Source organism: Seriola lalandi, unplaced genomic scaffold, assembly GCF_002814215.2.
Source record: "Seriola lalandi dorsalis isolate HSWRI2012SDOR001 ecotype SW California unplaced genomic scaffold, Sedor1 jcf7180002054972, whole genome shotgun sequence".
In the NCBI taxonomy this organism is placed as follows: Eukaryota; Metazoa; Chordata; class Actinopteri; order Carangiformes; family Carangidae; genus Seriola; species Seriola lalandi.
Genome location: NW_019525660.1, coordinates 1,852,844 through 1,859,455, shown reverse-complemented (window position 1 = coordinate 1,859,455; position 6,612 = coordinate 1,852,844).

The following is a 6,612-nucleotide window of genomic DNA, read 5'->3' as shown; positions in this document are numbered from 1 at the left end:
ACTCTGTCCGGGATCAAATCATTACAGTGATCGCACAGCCAACTAACTTCCATTCTCTGCCCCGACGTGTCCTTTAAACCACTTGAACCTCATGAGCAGGGCACAACGCATTGAGATCCATGGATTATGTGAATGGAGTGGCTGTCGGACTCAGGCACTGTAGGCAATGAGGATAAAATAGGCTCCTCCAGCTCGAAGTTAATGGGGATGGATTGTGTCCGAGGTGATGCAGAGCCACATTTACTGGAGGCCGCAGCCAGGGCGAGGACCTGCACTGTGAACCTAGTGATCTGCAGCAGCACAGGGAGACTGATGCCTGCCCTCCCAACAGGCTATTACATGTGACCAGACCAGAGGTGGCTGGGAAAGTAAGGAGCAGGATTCAATGGTCGAGAGGGTTGCATTAATTAGGCTTGACCATACTGCTGCTCATCCATTATTCCTGGTCCCACTGTTGCTCATTTGGACCTGCGAGAGCAATGTGTGTGTGTGTGTGTGTGTGTGTGTGTGTGTGTGTGTGTGTGTGTGTGTGTATGTGTGTTGCATGCATACAATATTTGAGTAGCTCTTTTTAAAAAGAGTTTTGGCCTTTTTTCTAACTAATGTAATTTGAGCAGAGGGTAAAAGTAACATGACCGCTCTACTTCCTGTATAGTTTTCTGAAGGTTTAACTCCCAGGAACACAACCAGTACTCTAGAGCTGAAATGATCATTTGATTGAATCGATTGGAGAATTGACAGAAGATTAATTTTCAACACGTTCGAGAATTGATTAATCATTTAAGTTAATTTCTAAACAAAAATGCTACAATTTCTCTTGTTTCAGCCTCGCAAATGTGGATGTTTGCTTCTTTTCTTACTTTTTCTGTGACAGTAAACTCATCATGTTCGTGTCTGTGACAGCTGCTCAGATAAAACAAGAAATTAGAATATATTAACTTCAGCTTCAGGGAATATTGATGGACCTTTCTCACTATTCTTTGACATTTTATACGCCGAATAAGCAATCGATTAATAATAAAGAACATAACTGCCAGTATTGATAATGAAAATAGCTGTTGTTTGTTAGCCTTACTGCTTTCCTGTCATGGATTAATATGACCTTTCCAGAGATTTTCTGTCTGATAATCACTTGACACAAAGAAAAACAGTGAAGCAATTTGAATTTCACAGAGCGTCCCCCACAAGATGGAGGATGGAGGACCTGTAATACTTGATATTTACTTCAGTGGGATCAGAATTGATATGGAGGCTTTTGGGGCTCCTGGGCAGTTTCAATGGATTTATACTGCGTTTTTTACAAAATAGTCCAAAGTGATTTGAGGACAGCGGGATCAAACCAGCAACCCTACGATTAGTGGAGGACCCACTCTGCTGAGCCACAGCCACCTCTTACTACCTTACTCCTTTTCAAGTCTTGTTACTTTTAACATTATTCAAGGATTATACAAGTGGTTCCCAAACTGGGGCTGCATCAAGGTATCTAAGCTTCCATGACAGAAACCTCTGTTGTTTTAAATTTTTAAAAATCCAATTGTTGGATGTTCAGCATTGCTTTTTGACTATCCCTGTGTTCTGGTTAATGATTAATCAGCACAGCCGATAAATTCTTTAATATGACAAATCTGATATAGTCAAATCAAAATAAAGACAAATGATGTTTTTTTTCTTACTTGCCTAACAAAACTCATCCCACCAAAAATCTGCACTGAACTTTCTCACATTTATAATTATTATTGCTGCAGGTTATTTATTCAGATAAACATGCATTTGTATACCTTATGTAACTTTTATTTTTCAACATGAAGGTCTAAAAGCAGCCTCCTTTACACTGACAGAAATAATGTTCTGGATGGAGCATACTAACAATTTTATTTAATTTCTGTTCTGCTTTAAAGAAGGCTCCCAAACACGGCTCAGAGTACTGCAGATGCTTTGTAATTTTGAAAAACACTGTGTTTACTTGTTTTAGTTTAACAGAAAAACGCATGCTGATGGTATCAGTGTACCTCACCACAGGCAGGTGGAGCCCTGATGAGACGTGCTCGGCTGTTTGCCAGTTGCACCACATCAATAGGAAATGAACACGTGAGCTATGATTCCTGGAAAAACTTTTTGTTCCACAGTTATATGTTTAATACAAAATGTTCAGGAAATTATATCAAGATGTTCTTTGTGAACTTTTGTTTTTGTGTCTGGATTTTATTTTTGTCTTTTTCAGATGGTAAAGCTGAATAACAAAATCCAAAACTGCAACAAATGCTGCTGAAACTTACTCATACCATTATATCTTTGTAATATAACACACAACCAACTATATGACACATAAAGTTTTATGGTAATGGTTTCAAAGAACCATATAATTTGGTATTAATTACAGGTAAATTAGAGAGTGATCAGTTGGTACACTTCCAGTTATTTCTAAATGCTAAGCTAGCACAACCATGAGATTACGTACAAAGGATAATAGCTGAGCTACACATGTACACTGCGAAATGTCTTTTCAAACAAATATACGATTCAGATATATAAATGAAGAATAAAGTTTCCAGTAACAAATAAATGAGTCATGAATATATCTAGTTAAACATTTTGCAAGTAACTTGGTTAAGTATTTACAAATTGACAATGACCTGAACATCAGAAATTCTTATGGTTGCATCAAAAATGCAAAAGAAAACCCCCCAAAAAACAAGACATTTCATCAAATATACTTTACCTCAGTTTGGTCTGTAAGGGTTAGTCATACATTTTTCATTATTTATGTCTATAATCCAGCATATTGGATTTTGAAATTAAACAAAAAATTGAGCGTGTTTATACCAACATTTGACCAACCAGATTGGGAGCGCAACCCCTTTATATTTTATAACACTGAGAACCCCGAGGTCATGCTTTAGAAAACTTGGTAGGGTTTATATTCTACACTCAGGATTTACGGGTTTTAGCGGGTTTTTCATTAGTTGGTTGATTTATAAATAATAAAAGTTAAAGAATACATTGTTTTTCAACCAGAATTTTACAGGAAAGGCTCAAGGTCAAAACAGTCACTTTGGTCCAGACTGAAATGTCTGTTGACAACAGTTGGATTTTGGTGACTTCTCTTCTAGCCCCACCACAGTGCTGATATTTGTGATTTTAAGTGAAGTGTCTTGACAACTATTGGATGGATTGTCATGAAAAGTGGCACAAGAATTCAAGTCCCACTCAGGGTGAATTACAGTCTCTTTGTCATGGTCTCAGCCTGGAGGCTCCAGGGTTTTGGTTTTTTGGACTTTTTTGGACTTTCTTGATGATTTAGTTTTCTGTGATTTGGGTTTCTGTTCTGGGTTTTGAGTATTTCTGGTTTGGGTATTTCTATTGTCTAGTTTAGTCTTCCCTGTCTTGTAGCTCTGTTTCCCCGTGCACTTCCTGTTTTATTTTGATAGTCGTGTCACCCCAGTGTCTGAGTTCTAGTTTTGCTTCCTTTGGTTAATCATCCCTGATGTGTCCCACCTGTGTCTGCTTCCCCACCTGTTCTCCATCGTTAATCAGTTCCGTTCCTTTAAAAAGCCCTTGCTCTTTCTTGTCTTTGTGGGATCATTGTTGGTGATGTGGTTTGGTGGTTGGGTCGTTGTCGGCGCATGTATGAACTTTGGTTTTTGTTCACACTGGTTCCTCTGCATCTGAGTCTCTCACCCTCACCCCTGCTTCATCGGTTCGTGACACTCTTTCCTGATCCCCTGACGTTTCATCCTGCACCACCATGACAGCAGAATATTATTTTGTCCAGTACTGCCTGCAAAACTAATGGCACTCCCATCAGCCTCAGCTCTACTTTGTGTTTAGTACTATTTAGCAAATGTTTGAATACTAATACATGATAAACATCCTCAACAGCATGTTAGCATATTGGCATTAGCATTACCTTCAGTCCAACCTACCAGAGCCTCTAGCATGGCTTCAGACTCTTAATCTTGTTGTATAAGTAGATGGCAGCCATTCAAAACATACTTGTTACCATGCAAAATACATGTTTGCTACTCAAACCTTGAAATTCCGGTATGAGTCTTTATTGGACGCACTGTGGGTGTTTATATCAATATAAACAAGGCAGTAAACACCTCCCCATTAGCATTACTAACTTACATTATTGCCTTGCATGAGTCTGAATAAAATGCAGGGCTGCTGATGATTTGAATGTGCCTTCTGATTGGACTGAAGCACAGCCCCTAGCCCGCTAACAACCAGCAGGCAAGCTCTCAGCTCATTAGTCCTAGCTCCTCTCACTCAAGACACACATCTTCCAGAGACTCCACACCACAGTGGGGGGAATGACTGGGATAAATAAGGAATAATCAAGGAATCGTTCTGGCTGCGAGATGACCTGAATACTGGGCTCCTTGCCGTCATGGAGGCTCTGCCGACACACTGCTACCATTATAATGAATGGAGCAGTGTATGGAGAGGACAGAGAGAGACCTTCAGTACAGTCCCACTAATGTTTGGGGAGGAGAAGGACGCTCTTTTGTAGTCGGGTTCATACAGAGGCTTGTTTCAGTACAACTTTTGCATGCTGTGATGCCTGCCCACGTTCTATATTTGGAACAGAATCATTTGCAAGACAAACAATATGAATTTAAATTTTTACCTATTAATAACAGTCGGTGAGTGGGAAGTCATAGATAATTGCAGAGGAAGGGTTCTCAAAAATAAAACATCCTCCTCCAAAAATTCACACTCACAGCTGAGTTAGTGTCTATGCAGCTAACATGAAAGACATGTGGTTCAGACAAACCAACCAGATGAGACAAACAATGACAATGTAGGTGGGGAGAGAAAAACAGACCAGAAGCACACAAACACAGACCACACAATGCAAAATAATACTTTTCACCCTTCAAAGTCTAATTATAATGAAAAATGTATTCAAATGACAAATGAGTCATTTTGGAAACTCTTGACAGTGTGAAAGTGTTCAGATGCGGCTAAACATCAACTATATGCTAATAAAAAGCTTTTTTTCCCACCTCTCCTTGTCTCAAACTGCATTTCAAACTGATGTGCCACGGCTCTTCACAAAGTTCACAAAGCCATGACACGTTGCTGCAGTATCAGATCAGGTATCTTCCTCCATGAGGATAATATTTCATGTACAGGACATTCGTTTTCTAGTCAACTTCAGCGGTGAGCCACCGCCGGTCTCTGTCCATCCATCATCTCCTGACCTTCAGCTCGGTGCCCTGACGGCTGCCTGGGGCACGGGAGAGTGACTAATGTCGTCTCAACCGCCACCTCCCTGCACCAAAGGCCTCTTATATCCGTCCAGTATTATCCGAGCCTGGCGTCTACAGATTCCTATCACCGCTCCCAGCTTTAATTATTCACGCTGCTGAATCACACTCTCATTGTAGAGATAGCCAGACTGGCCAGACTACCTGCCCTCTCCCTCCCTCAGATCTTATCTCTCTGGCTGTATGACACAATCTCATCCTCCTCTTAAATACTGTAAATGAACTACTACTGAACTACTGGACTTTCCTGTAAGCATACAATGAGTAAAACATGCAGTCTAAAATTAAGCCAAGATAAGAGTGACTGTATGCAAGGATGTAAGTTTGTATCAGAAGTCACTTCTCCTTCAAGCTAAAAACACAACAACCTGTTATGGCTATTTCCTGTCTTATAATGTTTTCTATAACAATGATGGTAGTCAAACAAAGGAATTCAAAAAGTTGTTTAAGTTTCAAGCGGAAAGCTTGTCACATGGTCATTGTCTGAAACCATTCCTCATATATATTTACTATGTTGGATTTTGGGGGGGGGGGGGGGGGGGGGGGTTGAACTTAAAGTGTGTACTGTACTGTACTGTTACCCCCATATTTGAACAATTTTCAGGTTTGTATGAGGGCTGGCTTTTCACCTCGCTTTTGCTACTTACACAAATTCACTTGCAGTTTCATGAATTGATATTGCTGAATATCATCTTCACCAAGAAGAAAACAAATGAACCTTACAGCCTCATCTTTAGTTGGTGTTCTGTATACAAGAATATTATCCATTACACATTGTCAACTCTAAATCACAAATATATGTGAATGTCATTAGTTTTGCAGGTATTTCAGTGAATCAAAGTACTGGAAAATTTTGACCTGATAACGACACTAGATGAAGCCGAATCATAATCAAGTCTTCCTCTGGGGGCCATAAATGTCAGAGCAAAATCAGTGCCAGTCCATTCAATGGTCAGTCTGGACCGAAGGGGTGACCTGCGTAAGTATTTAAAAGATAATTGGTGAAAGTTAGGTAGGAAATGTCAAGCCTCTTTTACTGTAACTTTATTGTTATCATGTCTACAAAGGGACTTTCTGCCACTGCAGCTGTGCTTGATGTGGTTTATGAGTGCGATCACACGCGACCTTCCTGTGAAGCTGGCAACTCAACATTACTATGACTTTAACTTCAGTGTGATGACCATGAGTGCATGAAGAACTTGGGTAATAGTAAAATGTGAAAATCCTGAAATCTTTGTCTCCCCCCCCAGACTGGGACTCTGGATCTTATTTCTTAGTGACAGAGGAGGGGAGGATGGCTCATTTTTTTGGCTGCTGGGAGGAGGGAGGGGTGGGGGGG